This window comes from Mustela nigripes, chromosome 2 (genome assembly GCF_022355385.1).
Source record: "Mustela nigripes isolate SB6536 chromosome 2, MUSNIG.SB6536, whole genome shotgun sequence".
Classification (NCBI taxonomy): Eukaryota; Metazoa; Chordata; class Mammalia; order Carnivora; family Mustelidae; genus Mustela; species Mustela nigripes.
Genome location: NC_081558.1, coordinates 94,988,016 through 95,011,015, shown reverse-complemented (window position 1 = coordinate 95,011,015; position 23,000 = coordinate 94,988,016). Strand labels below are relative to the sequence as shown.

The following is a 23,000-nucleotide window of genomic DNA, read 5'->3' as shown; positions in this document are numbered from 1 at the left end:
AGGAAGGGAAGCAGACTCCCTACTGAGCAGAGAGCCTGATACGGGGTTTGATCCCAGGACCCTGAGATCATGACCTGAGCCAAAGGCAGAGACATTAACCTACTGAGCTATCCAGGCGCCCCAATTCAACTAGTTTTAATTTCAAATTTAATCAATATAATTCAATTTAATTTTTTCAATTTTAATAATGCTGCCATTATTTTTTTCCTTTAAAAAAATTCCATGCACAGCATACTCTGTGTACTAACAGAATCAGTATTCAAAAAGCATTCTTGGTTTTGTTTGGAAAATATTACACATAGATCAATGGAATACAACAGACAACCCAGAAATAAACCCACAATTATATAGTCTTAATCTTTGACAAAGGAGGCAAAATTATACAATGAGGAAAAGTCTCTTCAACAAATGGTATTGGGAAAGCTGGATAGCTATATGCAAAAGAATGGAACTGAACCACTTTCTTACACCATACACAAACTCTGGGTGTTGAGTTTGCTAAGCTCTTTATAGATTTTGGATACTAGCCCTTTATCTGATATGTTGTTTGCAAATATCTTCTCCCATTCTGTCAGTTGTCTTTTGGTTTTGTTAACTGTTCCCTTTGCTGTGTAAAAGCTTTTGATCTTGATGAAATCCCAATAGTTCATTTTTACCCTTGCTTCTGTTCCTTTGGTGATGTTCCTAGGAAGAAGTTGCTGCGGCTGAGGTCAAAGAGGTTGCTGCCTGTGTTCTCCTCAACGATTTTGATGGATTCCTTTCTCACATTGAGGTCCTTCATCCATTTTGAGTCTATTTTCGTGTGTGGTATAAGGAAATGGTCCAATTTCATTTTTCTGCATATAGCCGTCCAATTTTCCCAGCACCATTTGTTGAAGAGACTGTCTTTTTTCCACTGGACATTCCTTCCTGCTTTGTTGAAGATTAGTTGACATAGACTTGAGGGTCTATTTCTGGGCTCTCTATTCTGTTCCATTGATCTACTATGTGTCTGTTTTTGTGCCAGTACCATACTGTCTTGATGATGACAGCTTTGTAATAGAGCTTGAAGTCTGGAATTGTGATGCCACCAACTTTGGCTTCATGAAACAGATTCTTAACTACAGAGAACACACTGGTTACCAGAAAAGAGGTGGGAGGGAGGATGGGTGAAATAGGTGATAGGGTTCAAGAGGCAAGCACTTGTTGAGATGTGCACTGATGATGTACGAAATTGTTGAATCACTATTTGTACACTGATGCTGTGTGTTAACTATACTGGAATAAAAATTAAATCACATTTTTCAAAAAAGTGCAATGTATCCCAAAACTTATGGAGAACACCAAACTACAGGGTGCTCTACAATTCATGCCATTTACCTACATTTTTCTTCCACCTTCCACTGATAATCACTGAACAAATAATGTTTGAAACAAGCTGCACTGGGGTACCTGGCTGGCTCAGCAAGTAGTGCATAGGACTCTTGATCTCAGGGTGGTAAGTTTAAGCCCCACAGTGGACATAGAACCTACTTTAAAACAAAAAACAAAAAACAAAAAAACCTTTTTTTAAAGAAACAAGCTATATAAATTAGCTATATTCACTTAAAAGACACTAGAGAATTTTAAATAATTCCTACATTCCCAACAACTTTTTAAAAGTCATTATTATTAGGTAAAAGATTAAACATAAATTAGATAGAGTAGTGGAATTCCAATGGGGAGAGGGGACACTGTTGGGTATTATTTCTTCAGACAAAATGGGCTGATGAAAAAGTTTTAATTCAGCAGATTCCTAAGTCTAAAGAATGTTAATAATTTCCTACAGAGATTATAAAAAAATAAAAATCTTATCATCCCATTATTCAAAAATAAAGTGCTAACCTGTTTATGATACTCTTTTAAAATAAATGGTCTTGGGACACCTGGGTGGCTCAGTTGGTTGGGCAGCTGCCTTCAGCTCAACATAATCCCAGCATCCTGGGATCGAGTCCCACATTGGGCTCCTTGCTCCGCAGGGAGCCTGCTTCTCCCTCTGACTCTGCCTGCCACTCTGCCTGTGCTCGCTCTCGCTCTCTCTCTCTCTGACAAATAAATAAAATCTTTAAAAAATAAAAAATAAAATAAAATAAAATAAATGGTCTTGGGGCACCTGGATGGCTCACCTGGATGAGTTTCTGACTCTGGGTTTAGGCTCAGGTCATCTCAGGGTCATGATAGAGCCCCGCATGGGGCTCAGCAAGAAGTCCACCTGAGATTCTCTCTCCTACCCCTCCCCCAACTCACATGTGCACTCACATTCTCTTTCTCTCTAAAATAAGTAAATCTTTAAAAAATAGTAAATAAACAAATCCTCAGAAAATAAAATAAATGGTTTTGATATAAATATTAATTTTTTAAAGACTTTACTTATTTGAGTTAAAGAGAGAAAGCAACCGAGAAAGCAAGAATGGTGAGGAGGGGCAGAGGGAGAGGGAGAAGCAAACTCCCCACCGAGCAGGGAGCCCAATGCAGGGATTGGATCCTGGACCCCAGGATCCTAGATCATGACCTGAGCTGAACACAGACTGCCAAAGGACTGAGACACTGTGGCACCCCAAATATTAATTTTTATTAAGTAATGCTAATTAATTTTTTCAGTGTTTTATTTGTCTGCCCTCCTTTCTTCTAAATATTCGATCATGTTTATCAACAAGAAAGACAATATATTACTCAAATCGGATACATTTCCAAGAAATGCTCTCCCCTCACGCTGTGCCTTCTCTTCCACGTCCAAATGAATGGTATTTTGGGCATGGGGACTAATTGTTAAGCCTACTTAAATCACTGTTGACCATAACCATGTTTTAGGGTAACACTGATTATTTTACTAAATAGATAAAACTAGGGATGCCTGGGTGGCTCAGTTGGTCAAGTGGCTGCCTTCGGCTCAGGTCATGATCCCAGCGTCCTGGGATCCAGTCCCATATCCGGCTCCTTGCTCAGCGGGGAGCCTGCCTCTCCCTCTGCCTCTGCTGCCACTCTGCCTGCCTGTGCGCTCGCGCTCTCTCTCTCTCTCTGGCAAATAAAGAAATAAAATCTTTTTTAAAAATAAATAAATAGATAGATAGATAAAACTAGTAAGAAAAGACTTAATAACAATTATCTAGTTCAAAATATGGTGACTTTCTTTATCCTTCGAAGATACTGCTGAAGGAATTCTTGTACATGATGGGTATTTTCTATTTTTAAACATATTGTTTAAAATATAAAAAAGCTCATGCAAAAAAAGAAAGTATGCAATGAGTTACTATAAAGCAAACACCTACTGTAAAGCAAACCACAGTCCAGGTCAAGAAACAGAACACTGCAATAGAACACTGCATTCAGAGCCTCCTTGGGTGTTCCTTTCAGGTAACAAACCCCTTTGTCTCCCTAACCTCTCATCTCAACTCTGACTTCTGAGAAAAGTTCTTTTTTGTTTTTTAATCATTTCAGTTAATAATGCAGGCATAAGGTAAATAATTCTGGTTTACTGGATATACTTTTGGATCTACTATGCAGATACATATTTTATTTATTTTTATTTTCTTTTAAAGATTTTATTTATTTATTTGACAGAGAGAAATCACAAGTGGGCAGAGAGGCAGAGAGAGAGAGAGGAGGAAGCAGGCTCCCTGCTGAGCAGAGAGAGCCCAATTCGGGACTCGATCCCAGGACCCTGAGATCATGACCTGAGCCGAAGGCAGCGGCTTAACCCATTGAGCCACCCAGGCGCCCCCAGATACATATTTTAGACAGAAGTTTCATCTAGACAACTTCTGTATCTCAATACAGAGGCAATGGGGGTCCAAAAGACTCACTGGGTGTCTTTTTCTTTTGGTAGGGGAGGGGGATATCAACCATCTTCATCCCAGAAATGTTATCCAATCAATTCTGGTACCTATTTATAACAAGTGACATAATGACAATCAGAAATGACTGTATCGAGCAAAGGATATCCACATGTTAAGTACTGTGTGAGTGAGTCATGAGCCAAACTGTACAAGTGTATGGTGATGCTGGTGAGTAACTAACCAACAGCCCTCACATCCAGGAACTGAGTCAGTGCCAAAAAGCCATCTGGATGGCAAACAGTAACATGAGAAGAATTTTAAATAGCTTTACAGCTGTAGAAAAAAGAACTACTCCAGGCTCCAAACCTTTTAGTTCTGTCCGTTGTCATTATGAAAATAAGTTGTAATACACAGAAATTCAAACAGCATCCTAAAAAGCTGGCATTTCTCCCAAGCCATTTCAGGATTACTACTTGAGATACTAATTTAACTTTGGTCTATGCAAGTATTTGTCTGTTTAAATGCTTTTCTTCAGAGAAAATTATCCTCCTAAGCTATCTAGCCATGAATGACAAAATGCTTCTGTCTTTCATTTCCTCTTCACTACTGACAGTAAACAGAGTTTGAAAAAATCTTAAAAGCCAGGAAAAATTAAAGAGGTTGCTGCCAACTCTCTTCTTTCACTGTCTATTCTATCTAGAGGACATGGTAAATCAGTAGAGGCAGGCTGATAGTGTAATCTCAGCGCTAGGCGTTGATCAAGAGAAAAAGACAGGGAAAAAATTGGAATTCAAATTAATAAATATTGGGGCGCCTGGGTGGCTCAGTGGGTTAAGCCGCTGCCCTCGGCTCAGGTCATGATCCCAGGGTCCTGGGATCGAGCCCCGCATCGGGCTCTCTGCTCCGTGGGGAGCCTGCTTCCTCCTCTCTCTCTGCCTGCCTCTCTGCCTGTTTGTGATCTCTCTCTGTCAAATAAATAAATAAAATCTTTTAAAAAAAAATAATAAATATTTATTACTTACACTTTTTTTTCCTTTTTTTTTTTTTTTTAGATTTTATTTATTTGACAGACAGAGATCACAAGTAGGCAGAGGGGCAGGCAGAGAGGGGAGGAAGCAGGCTCCCCGCTGAGCAGAGAGCCTGATGCAGGGCTTGAGCCCAGGACCCTGGAATCATGACCTAAGCCGAAGACAGAGGCTTTAACCCACTGAGCCATCCAGGTGCCCCATTACTTACACTTTTTAAGACACCACAGTCACACACGTGACTGGGAGAAGAGGGAATTACAAAAATAAAACAAAGACCAATTTGCAACCCAGCCAGTAACAAAGCATTTAGATTGGTTGAGACAGATGAATGGGAGATCTGTCTGTTCTGTTTCATTCAGATGGTGCACCGTCTGAAACTACTAGAGGCAATAAAACCGAGAGAGAGAGAGAGAGAGAGAAAGAAAGTAAAGGCTCATATTACTATTAATGTTTTCTACCTCAACCCCCACAGAGCTTCAATCACAAGAGATAAGGATAGACTACTGTAAATGAGAAATATAAAGTACCTGCCTAAACTTCACACAGGAGGTTGGAAAGTAGTGTCTAGGGATCAGAAGACCTCACCTGAAAAGGTGAGGCAGCAACACAGTATTGCTGTCATGAAACCCCACCCCCATGGCCACACATTGCCTCAACCAACGACCTGTGCTCAACAGAACAAGTACTAGAAGTTACATGGTTTGGAGTATAAGTCATCATATGTCACTATGTCTAGTTTCTCAAAAAACTGAAATCTTGGGGTGCCTGGGTGGTTCAGCCAGCTAAGCATATGCCTTTACCTCAGGTCAATATCTCGGGGTCCTTGGCCTCCCTGCTCACCATAAGCCAGCTTCTCCCTCTCTCTCCACCTCTTCCCCCTGCTTCTATGCTCACTCTTTCTCTCTCTCTCTCTCAAATAAGTAAATAAATAAAATCTTTTTTTAAAAAATCTGAAATCTTCATCTATTTATGCTTCAAACCACTTCTGGCTACTGTCCTGCATTTAATTTGGAACAATATCCTATAGTTAATCTAATAAACCACATTTTGTTTCATAAACCTCAAATACAGGAACGCCTGGGTGGCTCAGTGGGTTAAGCCTCTGCCTTCGGCTCAGGTCATGATCTCACGGTCCTGGGATCGAACCCCGCATCAGGCTCTCTGATCTGCAGGGAGCATGCTTCTCCATCTCTCTCTGCCTGCTTTTCTGCCTACTTGTGATCTCTTTCTGTCAAATAAGTAAATAAAACTTTAAAAAAAAAGAAAACAAAAACTTCAAATACAGCGTTTTTTTTAAAAGATTTTATTTATTTATTTGACAGAGATCACAAGTAGGCAGAGGGGCAGACAGAGAGAGAGAGGAAGAGAAGCAGGCTTCTCACTGAGCAGAGAAACCGATGCAGGGCTCAATCCCAGGACTCTAAGATCATGACCTGAGCCGAAGGCAGAGGCTGTAACCCCACTGAGCTACCCAGGCGCCCCTACAGCATTATTTTTAAAACACCATTTTTATTTTTTTTTATTTTATTTTATTTTATTTTAAAGATTTTATTTATTTATTTGACAGACAGAGATCACAAGCAGGCAGAGAGGCAGGCAGAGAGAGAGGAGGAAGCAGGCTCCCCGCTGAGCAGAGAGCCCGATGTGGGGCTCGATCCCAGGACTCTGAGATCATGACCTGAGCCGAAGGCAGCGGCTTAACCCACTGAGCCACCCAGGCGCCCCTAAAACACCATTTTTAAAACACCAAACATGTCTGGGTGGATCCCTTGATTGAGAGCATCCCCTCTTGATTTCAGATCAGGTTATAATCTCAGGGTGGTAGAACTGAGCTCACGCTTGAGATTCTCTCCCCTCTGCCTCCCCTCCCTGGCTCACATGAGCATGCTGCTTCTGCTTTTTCTCTTTCCCTCTCAAATAAGTAAAATCTTTAAAAATCTATCTTATTTGAGAGGGAGAAAGAGAGAGCAAGAGAGCAAGTGAGAGCACAACAGCAGGGGTAGGAAGCAGCAGACTCCCCGCTGAGCAAGGAGCCTGATCCGGGTCTCAATCCCAGGATGCTGGGATCATGACCCAAGCTGAAGGCAGCTGCTTAACCAACTGAGCAATCCAGGAGCCCCAATGTTTAAAAAAAATTTTTTTAAATAAAAGGCATTTTTCCCTTGTCATGAGAAGGTCATGCTACTCTCTTAGCAACTTTCAATTATGTAATGCAGTATTATTAACTACAGTTACCATGCTGTATAATACACTCTTCATGACTTATTTATATCTAGAAGTTTGTACCTTTCGACCCCCTTTACCCATTTTGCCTACACCCCACCATGCCTTTGGCAATCACCAATTTGTTCTATTTATTGATTAGTTTGGTTTGGGGAATTTTAAAAAATTCAACATGTAAGTGACATCATACAGTATTTGTCATTCTCTGAATTATTTCCCTTAGCAAATGCCCTCAAGATCTATCCATGTTGTTGGAAATGGTAAGATTTCCTTCTTTTTATGGCTGAATAATATTCCTGTGTGTGTGTGTGTGTGTGTGTGTGTATACACACCATAACTTCTTTATCCGTTCATCCATCAATGGAAACTTAGGCTGCTTCTACATCTTGGCTATTGTAAACAATGCTACAATGAACAGAGGCATGCAGACATCTTTTTCTGTTACTATTTTTTGTTTCCTTCAGATAAATACCCAGAAGTGGGATTGCTGGATCAGACAGTAGTTCTCTATTTTTAATTTTAGGAGCAATCTTCACACTATTTTCCGTTATGGTTCCACCAATTTACATTTCCACCAACACTACACAAGGGATCCCTTTTCTCCACATTCTCACCAGTATTTGTTACTGCCTGTCTTTTTGATACCAACCATTCTAACAGGGTGAGGTGATTACCGTGTGGTTTTTTATTTAAATTTCGTTGATGCTTAGCGATACTGGGCAAATCTCCAAGTACCTGTGAGACATCTGTAGGTCTTCTCTGGAAAAATATCTATCTATTCAGGTATCTGCCACCTGGTGGCGGGGGGAGGGGGGTGTCTAGTAACTTGTATGGGTTCTTTGTATCTTTTGAATATTAAACCCTCTGCAAATATTTTCTCCCATCTGGTAGGCTGCCTTTTATTTTTTTTTCCTTTTTTATTTTCTTCTGCAGGAAACGTTAAGTTTCTCTCAGGGATTTTTTTTTTTTAAGATTTTATTTACTTATTTGACAGAGAGAGAGATCACAAGTAGGCCCAGAGGCAGGCAGAGAGAGAGCAGAAAGCAGGCTCCCTGCTGAGCAAAGAGACCCATGCAGGGCTGGATCCCAGGGCCCTGAGACCATGACCTGAGCCAAAGACAGAGGCTTAACCCACTGAGCCACCCAGGTACCCTGCCTTTTCATTTTATTGACGGTTTCCTCTGCTGTATGGAAGTTTTTTAGTTTGATTTAGTCCCATTTATTTTTGCTTTTTCCCCTTTGCTTTTGGTGTCAAATCCAAAAAAACTCATCATAAAATCCAAAATATCACTGCCAAAATCAAAGTAGGAGGGCTTACCACCTATGTTTTCATCTAAAAATTTATGGATTCAGGTCTTAAGTTCACTTCTTTAATCTGTATTGAGTTAATTTTTATCTATGGTCTAAGACAGAGATCCAGCTTCATTCCTTTATATGTCGCTGTCCAGTTTTCTGGGGCTCAATCCCAGGACCCTAGGATCACAACCTAAGCCAAAGGCAGACATTTCGACTAAGCCACCCAGGCACCCCAGTTTGTTAATATTTCAACGAGCATTTTTTAATGCATGTTCATCAGGAATATTGGCCTATAATTTTCTTTTCTTGTGGGCCCTTATCTGGTTTTGGTGTCAGTAAAAAGCTGGTCTCATAAAATGAGTTTGTGAGAGTTCCCTCCTCTTCTGTTTATTTGGAAGAGGCTGAGAAGGACTGGTATTAATTTTTCTTTAAATGTTTGGTAGAATTCACAAGCGAAGCCATCTGGTCTAGAATGTTGTTTGTTGGGAGGTTTTTAGTTACTGACTCATTCTTCTTACCAGTAATCTGTCTATTCAGGTTTTCTACGTCACAATTCATTCAGTCTTGGTTGATTGTATGGTTCTAGGAATTTATCTATTTCTTTAAGGTTGTCCTATTTGTTGGTGTTGAAACAACATTATTTTTTTCTCTTCTCTTCTTAATATACCATTTAAAATACTGTTTTGGAGGCACCTGGGTGGCTCAGTCATTGAGCATCTGCCTTCAGCTCAGGTCATGGGATACAGCAGCAAACAGGGCTCCCTGCTCAGTGGGAAGCCTGCTTCTCCCTCTCCCTGTAACCCTTCACCCTGTTTGCGCTCTTTCTCTCTCAAATAAATAAAGTATTATAAAATAAATAAAATGAAATAAAATACTGTTTTCTTATGGAGTGTGATTTTCATTTTATTCATTTATACCACCCACCCCACATCACTTACTATCAAAATGAATGAGGGTGCCTGGGTGGCTCAGTGGGTTAAGCCGCTGCCTTCAGCTCAGGTCATGATCTCAGGGTCCTGGGATCGAGTCCCGCATCGGGCTCTCTGCTCGGCAGGGAGCCTGCTTCTTCCTCTCTCTCTCTCTGCCTGCCTTTCTGCCTACTTGTGATCTCTCTCTGTCAAGTAAATAAATAAAATCTTTAAAAAAAAAAAAAAAATGAATGAGAGAAAATAAAATGGAAAATGTCAGTATCAATTTCATATCACTAATACAAAAACGAGACAAAAAAAATGTTTCCTGATTGTATTCAGCTCTTAAAACCAACCTATACTTTTCCTCTTGTCTTTTTTTATTATTATTAAAGGAAAACTTACAGGGTGCCCGAGTGGTATAGTTGGTTAAGCATCTGCCTTCCACTCAGGTCATGGAATCAAGCCCCACATCAGGCTCCCTGCTCAGCGAGAAGCCTGCTTCTCCCCCTCCCTTTGCCCCTCTCCCCACTTGTACTCTCCCTCTCTCACTTAATAAATGAAATCTTTAAAAAAATAATAATAAAATTAAAGTTACTATTGAGGTTCATTTGACTATTTCTCAGCTTCAAAAAGGACACCATCTGGAAACTGAGGGAATACTCTCAAAAAATTTAAAACGGAATGGCTAAAACATTAGCAATGAAAGAAGGCTTTAAGAAACAAAACAATCGGGACGCCTGGGTGGCTCAGTCGGTTAAGTGGCTGCCTTCAGCTCAGGTCATGATTCCATGGTCTGGGGATTGAGTCCCGCATCTGGCTCCCTGCGCGGTGGGGAGTCTGCTTCTCCCCTGCGTCTGCTTGTGCTCTCCCTCATGTTCTCTCTCTCTCTCTGAAAAATTGATTAATAAAATCTTAAAAAAAAAAAAAAAAAAAAAAAAAAAGAAACAAAACAATCTAATGGAATATTTAAACACTAGCTGCAAGGGCACCTGGGTGGCTCAGTAGGTTGGGCATCTGTCTGCCTTGGGCTCAGATAATGACTTCAGGGTCCTGGAATCCAGACTCGCATCTGGCTCCCTATTCAGCAGGGAGTCTGTTTCTCCCTCTCCCTCTGTCCCTCCTCCTGCTCTGAACCCATGTACTCTCTCTCTCTCTCTCTAATAAATAAATAAAATCTGGGGTGCCTGGGTGGCTCAGTCAGTTGTGCGTCTGGCTCAGTCAGTTGCGCATCTGCCTTTGCTCAAGGGGTCATGGTCTCAGGGTCCTGGGATGAAGCCCTATGTGGGGCTACCTGCTTAGTAGGGAGTCTGCTCCTTCCTCTCATCTCTGCCCTTCCCCACTGCTTGTGCTCACTCTTGCTCTCTCTCTCAATAAAAATAATAAATAAAATAGAATCTTTAACTAAAAAAATAAATAAATAAATATAAAACCTAGCTGCAAAACACTGTAATTACATGATAAAGAGTTCTGCCTAGTGACCTGCAATGATTTTTTAAAAGCCCCCCAAATTCCTTTACTTCTATTCCTTCTCCTTTATTTCTCCTCTAACTTCCTACTATTCTTCACTTTTTTTTCCTTCTACTGAGAATTGAGGACTATGCTCTTTCCTCTTACCTGAGCTCTCTTTGGCCAATTAAATAAAGCATGGTAATGCTATACTAGTATCTGGACCTAGGTTTAAGAAATTGGTAGTTTTGTTCAACATAATACTAGAAGACCTAGCCTCACTGGTGAGAATGTATGCTGGTGCAGCCACTCTGGAAAACAGCATTCAGGTTCCTCAAAAAGTTGAAAATAGAGCCACCCTACTACCCAGCAATTGTACTACTGGGTATTTACCTCAAAGATACAAATGTAGTGATCCGAAGGGGCACGTGCACCCCAGTGTTTATAGCAGCAATGCCCACAACAGCCAAACTATGTAAACAGCCTAAATATCCATTGACAGATGAATGGATAAAGAAGATGTGGTATATATACACACAATGGAATACCTCTCAGGCACCAGAAAAATGAACTCTTGCCAACTGCAACAACGTAGATGGAACTAGAGAGTATTATGCTAAGCGAAATAAGTCAATCAGAGAAAGACAATTTTATCATATGATCTCATTCATATTAGAATTTAAGAAACAAGGCAGAGGATCACAGGGGAAAGAGGAAAAAATGAAACAAGAAGTAACTAGAGAGGGAGACAAACCATAAGAGACTCTTAATCACAGGAAACAAACTGAGGGTTGCTGGGGGGCAGGGGATGGATGGAATAACTGGGTGATGGACATCAAGGACATCTGATGTAACAAACCCCAGTTATTATATAAGACTGAAAGGGGCACCTGAATGGCTCAGTTCGTTAAGTCTCTGCCTTTGGCTCAGGTCATGATCTCCAGGTCCTAGGACTGAGCCCCACATGGAGATCTACATCAGGCTCCTGGGTCAGCTGGGAGTCTGTTTCTCCCTCTCCCTCTGAGACTCCTCCCTGCTTCTGTTTTCTCTCTCTCTTTCTCAAATAAATAAATAAATATTAAAAAAAAAAAAAGACTGACTTCTACCTCTGAAACTAATATACATTATATGTTAATAAATTGAATTTAAATTTTATAAATTAAAAAAAAAAAAAAACTGGTAGTTTCGACCTGTCATTTCTTAAGACACTTGCTTGTGAGATGGTCATTCTAAAAGCCACGTGTAGGTGGTCTGACCAACCTCCACTGACTGCCAGCACCAAAGCCAGACTTCTGAGTGAACAGGCCTTCCTGACTCCAGATTATGAGTTTCTTCACCTGAGGCCCAGATATCATGGACCTGAGACATCAAGAATCTCTGTCTGTCAAATAAATAAATAAAATCTTAAAAAAAAAAAAAAAAGATATATGAGGGGTAAGGCGGGAGCTGTCATGTATTATCACACGATCCTCCTCTTAGGAACTTCATGTTCCCCCCCCTTTTTTTTTTGTAAAGATTTTATTCATTTATTTGACAGACAGAGATCACAAGTAGGCAGAGAGGCAGGCAAAGAGGGAGGAAGGGAAGCAGGCTCCCTGCTGAGCAGAGAGCCTGACATGGGGCTCGATCCCAGAACCCGGGGATCATGACCTGAGCTGAAGGCAGAGGCCCTAACCCACTGAGCCACCCAGGAGCCCCTCAATATTATATTTTAAGTTTAGCCAGTGAAAAGATTCTATAAAGGAAAGACATGTGAGAGGTGCCTGGGTGGCTCAGTCAGCTAAGTCCAACTCTTGGTTCTGGCTCAGGTCATAATCTCATGGTCATGAGATGGAGCCCTGCTTCAACTGACATGTTCAGTGAAAAGTCTACTTGGGAGTCTCTCTCCCCTTCTCCCCACCCACACTCTCTCTTTAAAATAACAAATAAATCTTTTTTTAAAAAAAGACTGAATGAGGGACGCCTGGGTGGCTCAGTTGGTTGTTCAACTGCCTTCAGCTCAGGTCATGATCCCGGAGTCCCGGGACAAGTCCCACATCAGGCTCCCAGCTCCACGGGGAGTCTGCTTCTCCCTCTGACCTTCTCCTCGCTCATGCTCTCTCTCACTATCTCTCTCTCAAATAAATAAATAAAATCTTAAAAAAAAAAAATTTTTTTAAAAAGCATTAAAAAATAAAAAAATAAAAAAACAAAAATTAATCAAATAAACAATTTTTATAACTTTTGGTGAGAAAATAAATATGTAAAATTCATGAGCCCAAGAGAAAAATGGGCAAAATAATTAAACACAGGGGTGCCTGGGTGGCTCAGTGGGTTAAGCCCCTGCCCTCGGCTCAGGTCATGATCTCAGGGTCCTGGGATCGAGCCCCGCATCGGGCTCTCTGCTGAGCAGGGAGCCTGCTTCCTCCTCTCTCTCTGCCTGCCTCTCTGCCTACTTGTAATCTGTCTGTCAAATAAATAAAAAAAAATTTTAATAATAATAACAATTATTAAACACAAATTTCATAGCAGCTCAAAAAATCCTTAAAATATGGTGGGGGGGAATGTTCAACCTCATTAGTCATCAAGGTAATGTAATAAATTAAAACCAAAAGAAGACACCATTTCATAGATCACTACTAGTGGGAGAATAAACTGATTCAACCTCTTTCAGAGTCTGGAATCAAAAATTCTTTTACTAAGTACATATCCTTGAAAAACTCTTAATCAATGATGTCCCATGTACATGAATGTTCAGTGTGGAACTGTCCACAATATTTGAAAACTGGACACAACCTAAACATACATTAATAGAATGGATCAGTAACTTGTACTGAATATTTTACAATATGGAAAATTAGCATAATATACCTATACACATTACCCTGATGAAGCGTACAATGTTAAGAGAAAAAATATATATACAATGTGATTCCATTTACTTAAGTACAAATATGTTAAATATTTTTCAGAGATATACATACAGATGGTAAAGCTATAAAGAAAAACGAGGTTGGGGTGCCTGGGTGGCTCAGTCAGATTAAGCATCTGAATCTTGATTTTGGCTCAGGTCATGACCTCAGGGTTGTGAGACTAAGCCCTATGTCAGGAGTTGTGCTCACAGTGGAGTCTCCTTAAGACTCTCTCCCTCTCCCTCTCCCTCAGTCCTTCCCACCCCCTCCCCAAAATAGGAAAGAAACAGGGGCACCTGGGTGGCTCAGTGGGTTGAGCCTCTGCCTTCAGCTCAGGTCATGATCTCAGGGTCCTAGGCCCAAGCCCCACATTAGGCTCTCTGCTCAGCAGGGAGCCTGCTTCCCCTCCCCTCTCTCTCTCTGCCTGCCTCTCTGCGTACTTGTGATCTCTGTGTGTCAAATAAATAAATAAAATCTTTAAGGAAAAAAAAAAGGAAAGAAACAAAAAGTAAGAAAATAAAATATTCATCTAAGTGTAGCTTGGGGAAAGGAAGAAAAATATGCTACAACAAGACACAGGATTTGCCTAGCTATATGCACAGAGGTTTTATTTTTATTGTTTTTTAAATTATGTATTTCAGTTTTCATCTGATCTTCTGTATACATGCTAAATTTCACACTTCTTTAAGTGGACTGAAAGCAATACCATATGTAAAGCTCCTAGGCAGCACCTAGCATACAGAATGCATTTGATGGTGGAACCCACACCCCATTTTGCTCTGTGACCTCTGTGTTGGTGATGACTAAACCCAAGCTCCAGATTTCTCCTGTCACCTGCAGTTACTTCTCCTCCAGCACTGCTCCAACCTAAGAATCTCAACCATCCTCATGCCCTTACTGCTTCTCCTTATAACCTTTGTTGTTACCTCTAGATTCTGGGAGGGAACTGACATTAGCAGCTAACTGACATAGGAGTTATAATTCCACCAAACTTTATTCCTATTACCCTTGCTAATATCTAAATAGTGAGTTCCTGACAACAAGGACAAGCTCTTTTATCTTTCAGGTTCTGTACAATGCCTGATATCAGACACGAGTAACCATCTGCTGAATGATGAATAAATAAATACAAACATTATAAAACTAAGCTATTACCTGAAAATAAGATTAAAGTTTAAAATCAGGCTGGTGCAGGAGTCCCTGGGTGGCTCAGTCAGCTGGGAATTCACCTCCTGACTTCCCCTCAGGTCATGAAATTGGGGTCCTGGGATCCAGCCCCAGGGAGGTGCTAAGCTCAGCAGGGAGTCGGCTTGAGAGTCTCTCTCTCCCTCCCGTCCTTCACCCCTCCCCCTCTCCTAGAAAAATAAATGAAACCTTTAATAAAAATAAAAAACATGCTGGTGCTTATTCATATTCCCCAGGCCCTTTCACAGCACTGGGTTTTTTAACTGATAAATAGTTGACATACAATGTTATATTAATTTCATGTATTCAACACAGTAATTCAACAATTCTAGAGGCCCAACAGAGTTTAAAGAAAAATCTCTTAATTGCTCAGGAACAGCAGAAAGATACCTCCAATGTTGCTTTGAAATCTCTGCCCACAAAAAAAGTGGATTTGTAGTCATGGTCTGTATATAATAATCCTCAATCATTAGTAATTCTAAAACTGAATTTTTAAAAATTCTGAATAAAAAAATTAAGATCTTTTGGGCACCTGGGTGGCTCAATGGGTTAACGCCTCTGCCTTCGGCTCAGGTCATGATCTCGGGGTCCTGGGATCGAGCCCCACATCAGGCTCTCTGCTCAGCAGGGAGCCTGCTTCCCCTTCTCTCTCTGCCTGCCTCTCTGCCTACTTGTGATCTCTGTCGAATAAATTAATAAATCTTAAAAAAAAAATTAAGATCTTTTTTCAAAGTAACATAGATTATTAAAGTTTTCTTTTTTTTAAAGATTTTATTTATTTATTTGACAGAGAGAGATCACAAGTAGGCAGAGAGGTTGGCAGAGAGAGTGAAAGGGAAGCAGGCTCCCTGCTGAGCAGAGAGCCCGATGCGGGACTCGATCCCAGGACCCCGAGATCATGACCTGAGCCGAAGGCAGAGGCTTAACCCACGGGGCCACCCACGCACCCCAAGTTTTCATTTATTTTTAAGTAACCTCTTCATCCAATGTGGGGCTCAACTTTATGACCCCAAGATATCAAGTCACATGCAAGCTAGGCGCCCCACATAAATTATTTTCTATTTCAGTTTTAACTATAATAATACTTATAATTATACTTAAAATATACTCTGTATTATGCATGAAAACTGTTATTCCTCCACATAAACAAAATAATCATATTTAATAATATATGCAACATAAGAGCATGTTGTTACATTGGAAAACTGTATTGACATCAACAAGGCAGCCATTTATATTGCCCTTTATATACTACTTCCTCTCTCATGTGGCAGTCAAAAGGCTAAGTGAGATGCTTGCAGCAAAGAAAACAGTTTTGAAAGGTCATGCTACACAGATAGTCAGAATTTCTTTCACAATATCCTCACTGTCTATGGTAGACTATATGGACAATCTGACCACAGTTATTATCTGAGTAAAAGCAAAAACCATGTTATCAAAGGACCAGAAACAGCAGGCACTCAACAATATGATCTTTATGAACATTTTTTTCTAACTGCATAAACATTCACTACACATAAAGAAAAAGAACCCTGAGGCAAAGACAAGAACTGGAGGAAGAGGAATTAGTAAAGACCGGAAGGCAAGTTTAAACCACTCAGTTTATTCACAGTGTTCATGTAACATGATAAGTGTCTAAAGTATGTGTTTTTTTTAAGATTTTATTTATTTATTTTAGAGAGAGAGAGTACAAAGTGGATGAGGCAGCAGGCAGAGGGAGAGGGAGAAGCAGGCTCCCTGCTGAGCAAGGAGCCCAGAGCAGGGCTGAGTCCCAAGACCCAGGGATCATGACTTGAGCCAAAGGCAAACATTTAACCAACCAAGCTACCTAGGCCCCCCATAAAATAAACTTTTTTAAATTAAAACATATCATTTACCAACAAAAAGCATAATTACAGCAATATTGAAGACAAGAATATGATCTACTTCAAAATTTACAAATCTTAATGACAATTACAAGCATGGTGCAAAGCTTCAAAAACCACAGTAAGAGCTATAACCCCATCAACATTTTTTCCCTTAATACTTATTGGTCTACTATTCATCTAACAGACAATATCAGGGCGCCTGGGTGGCTCAGTGGGTTAAGCGTCTGCCTTCGGCTCAGGTCCTGGTCTCAGGGTCCTGGGATCAAGTCCCGCATCAGGCTCTCTGCTCAGTGGGCAGCCTGTTTTCCCCCTCTCTCTCTCTGCCTGCCTCTCTGCCTACTTGTGATCTCTCTCTCTGTCAAATAAATAAATAAAATCTAAAAAGAAATAAAAATAAAAAATAAACAGACAATATCTTGGGGCGCCTGGGTGGCTCAGTTGGTTAAGTGACTACCTTCAGCTCAGGTCATGATTTTGGAGTCCCAGGATCAAGACTCGCATCAGGCTCCCTACTCAACAGGGAGTCTGCTTCTCCCTCTGACCCTCACCCATCTCATGTTCTCTCTCTCTCATTCTCTCTCTCAAATAAATAAGTAAAATCTTTAATAAATAAATAAGCAGACAATATCTTTCCTGAACTGTTACACAATGTGTTAGTCAACAGCAAGATGAAAATTTCCCAACCTCCTTATAAAATTTCTAATCTCATAAGTTAACAAGTATACTCTTTGCTGGGGGGCAGGGGGGTAGTCATTCCAGATCATTTAATCATCTTGTCCTACCCTGGGAAATTATAGTTATTCCTGCCTACTAATCAAAACATAAAGCTTTCTCCAGATCCAAATGAAGGTCCTAGTATATTAGATATCAGAGCCAAGCTACACAGACGCAGTATCCATTCATTTCTCGCAACATACTCTTTTTAAGCCTCCAGAACTTTAATTCTTGTGAGGCTCTCTCACTAGAATTTAACTAGAACACAACTTCCTTTACCAGTTCTGATCCTATAGCAGAGCATGAGGATTTGTGTTACTTCTATAACTACTAAAAACAATCTATGATATATACTCTTCTAAGAAAATATGCATAATTATAACATTCCACTACTCAAAACCAAAAGTAAACTACAAATTGTAACCCTTGTATATTAGTGGTGGTAAGGTAAAATGGTGCAACCGCTGTGGGAGAACATGGCAGTTCCTCAAAAATTTCAACACAGACTTACCATATCATCCAAAAATTCCACTACCCAAAGGAATTAAAAGTAGGGGGCACCTGGGTGACTCAATCAGTTATACATGTGACTCCTGATTTCAGCTTGGGTCATGATCTCAAGGTCAGGAGATCAAGCCCGACATCAGGCTCTGGGCTTAGCAGAGAATCTACTTGTCTCTCTCTCCTTCTCCCACTCCCTTTGCTCCTTGTACCCCACTCGCTCAAATATAAATAAATCTTTAAAAAAATTTAAAAAAAAAAGGCAAAAGAGCGCCTGGGTGGCTCAGTCATTAAGCATCTGCCTTTGGCTCAGGTCATGATCCCAGGGTCCTGGGATCAACCCCACATCAGGCTCCCTGCTCAGTGGGAAGCCTGCTTCTCCCTCTCCCACCACCCCTGCTTGAGTTCCCTCTCTTGCTCTCTCTCACTCTGTCAAATAAGTAAATAAAATCTTGAAAAAAAAAATTTTTTTAATAAATTTTAAAAAGCATTAAAAGCAGGGACTCACCCTGCAATGCAAGTAATATTACTACCAATAACCAAAGGTCAAAAAAAACAAAATTTGGATAAACAAAATGTGGTATATACATACAATCAACTATTATCCAGCCTTTAAAAAGGATACAGTGATACATGCTACACCATGGATGAACTTTGAGGACATTATGGTATGTGAAATAAACCAGCCTCAAAAAGACGAATACTGTTTGATTCCACTTACATAAGCTACCTATTAGAGGCAAATTCATAGAGACAGAAAGCAGTACAATGGTTAACAGAGATTAGAATGAGAGAGCAATGGGAAGTTACTATTTACTGTAGTTTCAGTTTGGGATGATGAAAAAGTTCTGGAGATGGATAGTAGTTCTGGCAGATGAAACTGGTAAAGGAAGTTGTGTTCTAGTTTTTATACTAAAAAATCTGTTTTATTGTGCACCCCCTTCTATTACCAGCACTTTCAGATACTCCAAACATCTGGCCTCACTGTTCATTAGCTACAAGTTACACCACTCAGCTATAGCTTTGTCTTTCACTCCTCCCACATCCTTACCTCTAGATCTACAGCCCCATCACCACTCAAAAGAAAATGCAAAGGCTGAACAATGGTCTACAACTCTACTCAAGCAAGCCTCCTCTACTTTCACAATGTCAGCTTCCACTACCTCCTCCCTCACTGACCCCATTCAGGTCATACTGGCCCTCTTACTGCTCCCAGAATACATCAAGCACAGTCCAGTCTCAGAGCCTTTGTATTTAGGTGACTTCAGCCTGGAACTCTCCCCAACCCCTAATCCAAATATTTACCTGACCTATTTCCTTACTTTCCTTAGATCTGTCAGCTAAAATGTCACCTAATCAGAGAGGTCTTCTCTAACCACCCCCCATGAAATAGTAAATCTATCCTATCAATATCCCCATCAATATCTACTTTTCTCTAATATATTTCCCTAATATACTTTTCTTAATAGTCATCACCACCCAACACAGTATATATTAACTTATTATCTTCTCCATCCTCATGAGAATATCCATTCCATGAGAAAGGGACCTCTGCTTTTGTTCACTGTTGTAACCCTACCAGCTAGCACAGTTCTTGTTATACTAGATATTCAAAAATATATACTGACTCAATCATGGCCTCCAGTCCCTTAATATACTCCCTTTTACCAAGCCTGAATCCTAGAGATAATTCTTTCAACCACCAATGTCAAATTTCTCATTTCCATCCAGACGACTGTGCAAGCTAAATTCACACTGCCTGCCAGGTTATGCTAGCTTATCTTAAACTGGGCCTTTACTGACTGCTCAGCAATCCTTTCTATTCTATACTACTGATCACATCAAGCTTCTCCACCATCATCTCTGGTCTGGTCAATTCTGGCCAACAGCCAGTTTTCTGACCTTTCTGCTTCCCCTCTATTACTATAACCCATCTTTAATAAAGTGGACAGAGTAATCATTAAAACATGTAACATATCAAGACATTTTTCTGCTTAAAACCTTCCTTAAAAAACTTCCTTGAATCTAGACTCCTTACCACGGCCATAGGGACCAACATGGCCCTGCCCTACCTACTTCTTCATCTTCATCTCATGATACTATGGTCCTCTTCCATTCTGTTCTAGAGTATGCAACTTTTTTCTGATCCTCCAACACAATAAGCTTATTTCCACTTTGAGATTCTTATGTTAGCTTTATTTTCAAGTGACTGAATTTTTGTCTTTCACACCTTATCCTAATGTCACCTTCTCAGAAGTAACCACCGAGAGGTGCCTGGGGGGCTCAGTCAGTTAAGCAACTCCCTTCGGCTCAGGTCATAGTCTCAAGGTCCTGAAATCGAGCCCTACATCAGGATTCCTGCTCAGTGGAGTCTGCTTTTCCTTCTCCCTCTGTCCCTTACCCCACTTATGCTCTAATAAATAAAATCTTTAAAGAAAGAAAGAAAGCAGGGGGCGCCTGGGTGGCTCAGTGGTTTGGGCTGCTGCCTTCGGCTCAGGTCATGATCTCAGGGTCCTGGGATCGAGCCCCGCATCGGGCTCTCTGCTCCGCAGGAAGCATGCTTCTCTCTCTCTCTCTCTCTCTCTGCCTGCCTCTCTGCCTACTTGTGATCTCTGTCTGTCACATAAAGAAATAAAATCTTTAAAAAAAAAAAGAAAGAAAAAAGAAAGAAAGAAAGCGGGTGTCTGGATGCCTCAGTCAGTTAAGTGTCTACTTTTGGATCAGGTCATGATCCCAGTGTCCCCTGATTGAGCCCCAAAATGGGCTCCCTGCTCAACAGGAAGCCTGCTCTCCCTCTCCTTCTCCCTCTGCCTGCCACTCCCCCTGCTTGTGCACACACACACTCTCTCTCTCTGTCAAATAAATAAATAAAATCTTCAAAAATAATTAACTAATTAATTAATTAAAAGAAGTAATCACCCAGTCACTCTACCAAGAAGCTTGTTTTAAAATTCTCTTCATTATCACATTACAATTTGGTATTTTTCTGGTTCATTATTAATAATTGGCTCCATGAGAACCGATCTTATCTATACAAATACCTGGCACAAAGCACATGTTTAACAAATATTCCGTGAATTTGATGATTACAAAATTTTCCCTAAATATTTTCTTCTCCCAGGATCCCAACACCACTGCTAATTAACTATATGCCTAGCACATAACCTCAATCCTTAACTTATTAAAAAAGTAAGGTAAGGAGGGCGCCTGGGTGGCTCAGTGTGTTGAGCCGCTGCCTTCGGCTCAGGTCATGATCTCAGGGTCCTGGGATCGAGTCCCGCATCGGGCTCTCTGCTCAGCAGGGAGCCTGCTTCCCTCTCTCTCTCTCTCTCTCTCTGCCTGCCTCTCCATCTACTTGTGATTTCTCTCTGTCAAATAAATAAATAAAAATCTAAAAAAAAAAAAAAAAAAAAAAAAAAGTAAGGTAAGGAATTACACAGTTTTCTTCCTCTTTGCCTAAAAATTCCCTGATTTATTTTCTTCTATTTCTCTGGTTTCTAAGCAAAAATGTTGCTACTTTTCTGTAAGAATTACGTCCTTTACCCACGTCCTTGATCTCAAACCTATCTCTCCTGGCAATTAATCACTCTAATATTTAAACTACCAATGGATCACTCCCCTTTACCAAAAATATACTATGTATTAATGCAAAAATATCTATGTGGCTAAGTCCCCACAACTGTACAAACTTCTTGAAAAACATTCTACTTTATTCTTTATGCTGTGTAGTTTGTAAAACCATTTACTTAACCTCTTACAATTCATCCTGGTCTACTTAATTTATTCTCTCAGTTATCAATAACCTTTTCTTTTTAAGAGACAGAAAGTGGAGAAGGGCAGAGAGGGAGGGAGAGAGAATCTTAAGCAGGTTCCACACCTAACACAGAGCCCAAAGAGGGGCTCAATCTCACAACCCTGAGATCATGACATGAGCTGAAATTTAAAAGTTGGTCACGGGCTCCTGGGTGATTCAGTTGGTTAAGCAACTGCCTCCGGATCAGGTCATGATCCTGGAGTGGCCGGATCGAGTCCCGCATCGGGCTCCCTGCCCTGCAGGGAGTCCGCTTCTCCTGCTGACCTCTCTCCTCTCATGCTCTCTCTCTCAAACAAATAAATAAAATCTTAAAAAAAAAAAAAAAAAAAAAAAAAAAAAGTTGGTCACTCAACTGACTAAGCCACCTAGGTGCCCCTCAATAATTTCTTAATAGTTAAATTCAGTTATGCTTTCCAGGGTATTAAAATTCTTAATCTTTCTACAGCATCTCATCCCTCTAAAGAGCCACTCCCTGAAATTTTTTACTATGCTTCAAAGAAAGAAACTGCGTTAATTCTGGTCTCCTTAATACTTTTCTTCTTATTTTTGCTTTATTGATTCTTTCTAACAACATCCACTCATTTACTAAAGGCATTTCCTAAAGTCCAGCACTTAACATTTTTCTTTCGGCTAGCGTCCTGGAAATGTTACCTACTTTCACAACTGACACTTTATGTGTGGATTACTCCAAAATCTATTATATCCAGGTCCTAAAGTATCTTTTTCTAATTTCCAGTCTCATATTCCCACAATTAAGGAGATATTCTAACACTTCTACCTATAATTTAATAAATGTTGTCTAACAAATTCATCATATTACAGTCCAACCCACTAGATCATTAGTACCAGTCTTTCCTCATAGTTTCCTTACTTTTTCTGTTCATAGTATCATCATACTTCAATCTACCAGACCTCAAAATACTGGATTCGTCTGTATGACTCCTTTCTTCCATATTCTCTGCTAAATCTATTTCTCAAATTTCCGTTGTCAAATTAACTCAAGCAGGTAGTCATTATTTCACTTCTGCAGCCCTGATCACAGCTGTAATTAGCCAATTCATTTCATAAATATATGTTAAGCACTTAACTTGCCTGCAAGACTAGAAGCCCAGTATACTGGCAAAATAAACCCAGGCAGGTAATGTCTGTCCCTGTTAACTATACTTATCATCCATGTATTAATCACTGGATAAGCCATGTAATTTGTCATCTAAACCAAAAGACTTAAAAACAAAAGAGGGAATTAAAAATAGGTGAACAACCCAGGGCACCTAGCTGGCTCAGTCAGTGGAGCATGTGACTCTTGAATAGGGGCGTGAGCTTGAGCCC

At 40.3% G+C, this 23,000-nt stretch overlaps 1 protein-coding gene across 1 annotated transcript in view; it reads right to left on the bottom strand.

Moving 5' to 3' along the window:
* The window catches only part of LOC132010496 (phosphatidylinositol 4,5-bisphosphate 3-kinase catalytic subunit beta isoform-like), a 60,341-nt gene that overhangs the window by 36,395 nt on the left and 946 nt on the right, over positions 1–23,000 (bottom strand). The window lies entirely within an intron of this gene.